At 58.4% G+C, this 2,500-nt stretch overlaps 1 pseudogene; it reads left to right on the top strand.

Annotated features, from left to right (window-relative positions):
• Window positions 1-2,500, top strand: part of LOC132697539 (large subunit ribosomal RNA) — an 8,286-nt pseudogene that overhangs the window by 3,048 nt on the left and 2,738 nt on the right.

The following is a 2,500-nucleotide window of genomic DNA, read 5'->3' as shown; positions in this document are numbered from 1 at the left end:
AGGTGTGAGTATAACTCGTCAGTGCGGTTTGGTGGCACCTCCGCATATTGAAGCACTAGTCCTGGCCTCGCCAACCAACACCATGGCCGTTCTGAAATGGAAACCTACCGAGCGGTAGGCAGAAGTATGCGCGGAACAACCCCCCAATGGGAGAACGGCGTCTGGAGGGTGTACGCTTATGGGCAATAGGCGGGGGGGCTTGCCAGGCCAGCCTCGCCTGCCCAAAATTTGTGCAGGCACTAAATTTAAAACCCAAGCCTCGGATGGACCTTCCCGGGGGGGGCCGCTGCCCTCCCCTCCTGCTACGACTGGTCGACCGGAGGAACGCGCAAGCGGACCTTCGAACCCGACCCCGCGGCGGGCGGGTGGCCCTCAGACAAGGTCGAAGGCCCTTCGAGGTGGGTGCAATGTTGCTAGTGGACGTGCGCAGCTGAGGCCTGACACTGCGGGACCAAGTGGGTCTAGTAACGTGGTGCAACATGGCCGCGCTGTAGCCCTGTCTACGACTAACCATGCCGATCCCGACGGCGTAGCCGGACCGACGCGGGCAGATGAATTTCTCTGTCCACTATGCGGCAGATCTTTCACTACCAAAACCGGACTGGGAGTGCATCGGAGGCGGGCACATGAGGAGGAGTACAACGAGGGGCTCAAAGCGCCCAGCGTCAAAGTACGCTGGCAGCGCGAGGAACTCGAGCTCATGGCGGTCTTGGAGGCGGAGGCAATACAGAAGGGCGTGCCCTTCTTGAACCTCTACCTACTCGACAAAATGTCAGGGCGTTCGCAGGAGGCCATCAAAGGTGCTCGGCGGCGTCAAGACTACAAAGCCATGGTTGGTGAAAGGCTTGCGGAGCTTCGTGCGAAGCAGCCGATCCCAACGTTACGCTCAACATCGAACGCGAGTTCTGACGGCCAAGGTCAACGGCCGCAGTCACCTGCTGACTGTAGTAGTGCCTCGTCCTCCTATGGATCCGCCCCGTCCACCCCCAAGAGTCCGGCGGTAGATGATGGTGAAGCCGCGGGCAGAGCCGAGGATCCGCTGAGGGCCAAAGTGAGAGAGCTTGCGGATGGGTTGTTCGATACGGACACCTACTCTTGCAACCTTCTTCTTACGGCGGCCCGAAGGGCCTTGGAGGGAAGACCGATTCTGCACCAGCTGACGGAATGGCTACAACGATGTTTTCCGACTCCTAGCGCGCCTGAGTCTCGCACTCGGCGCCAAGCTCGACCACCTGGCGGCAATGGAGAAGGTGGACAGGAAAGGAGAAGAGAGAGACGCAGGCGTGAATACGGACACGTTCAGAGGCTTTGGCGTAGGGATAAGCGAGCCGCAGTACAGGAAATCCTGGAAGATAAGCCCGTAGTTTCCCACGAGCTAGAAGTCCTGCATGAGCACTGGTCGGGGGTGATGGGGGCCGAGTCGCAGCAATGCGAGCTGGGTCCACGGGACCACCCGCCTGAGATTCGTGCAGGCCTAGCGGCGGTTTGGGAACCGATGACGGAGGCAGACGTCTCGGCAAATGAGATTAAGCTGAACTCTGCGCCTGGCCCTGACGGAGTTACGCCACGCCAATGGAAGGCTATGCCGGCCAGAATGCGTGCTCTCTTTTACAACCTGGTGATGTTGACCAACGAGATTCCCGAGCGGCTTCTCAAAGCTCGGACTTCTCTACTTCCGAAGAGCGCTCTCCCAGAACATCCGGGAGAGTATAGACCGATCACCGTGGCACCAGTACCCTTGCGGCAGTTCAACCGTGTGTTGGCTGCTCGTTTGGGGAAATCGAACGTTATCGACCAGCGCCAGCGTGCGTTTATGACCGCTGATGGATGCTGTGAAAACACGGCAATTCTGGATGCGGTCATACATGATGCGCGTGGCCGGAGGAGAGAGTGTCACTTGGTGGTGCTTGACATTGCCAAGGCTTTTGACACCCTCAGCCACCATGCCATCCGGTCTGCCCTTGTCGGAAACCGACTTCCTGCTCCATTCGTGGAGTACGTGATGACGGCGTACGACAAGGCGTCAACGGTGATATCAGTGCACGGTCGAGTCTCGGAGGAGGTGAAAGTCCGGCGAGGAGTTCGGCAAGGGGATCCCTTGTCACCGATCCTGTTTAACCTATGTTTCGACTACGCGTTGCGCAGTATGCCGCGGGAAGTCGGATACACGTTGGGGGGAAGCGAAAACATCCAGTGCCTATCTTATGCCGACGACCTGGTCGTGCTTTCGAGCACTCGATTCGGGATGAACGTCGCGCTTAAGCACTTACAGTCAACCTGCGGAAGCATGGGCCTTAAATTCGCTCCAGCCAAGTGCATGTCGCTGTCGTATGTACCTGTGGGGAAGGAGAAGAAAGTGAAGGTGCTCACTGAGCCTTCCTTTCGACTCGGCGGCGAATTTATTCGCCCCTCTACAGTGTTCACGCGATGGCGCTACCTTGGCGTGGACTACGATTCTCATGGCGTCGTCCATGCAGAGACCCATCTACAGAGGCTCCTA

This window comes from Cylas formicarius, unplaced genomic scaffold (genome assembly GCF_029955315.1).
Source record: "Cylas formicarius isolate icCylForm1 unplaced genomic scaffold, icCylForm1.1 PGA_scaffold_204__1_contigs__length_20374, whole genome shotgun sequence".
Taxonomy (NCBI): Eukaryota; Metazoa; Arthropoda; class Insecta; order Coleoptera; family Brentidae; genus Cylas; species Cylas formicarius.
The sequence above is the reverse complement of the archived record's forward strand: the minus strand, read 5'-3'. Positions and strand labels throughout refer to the sequence as shown.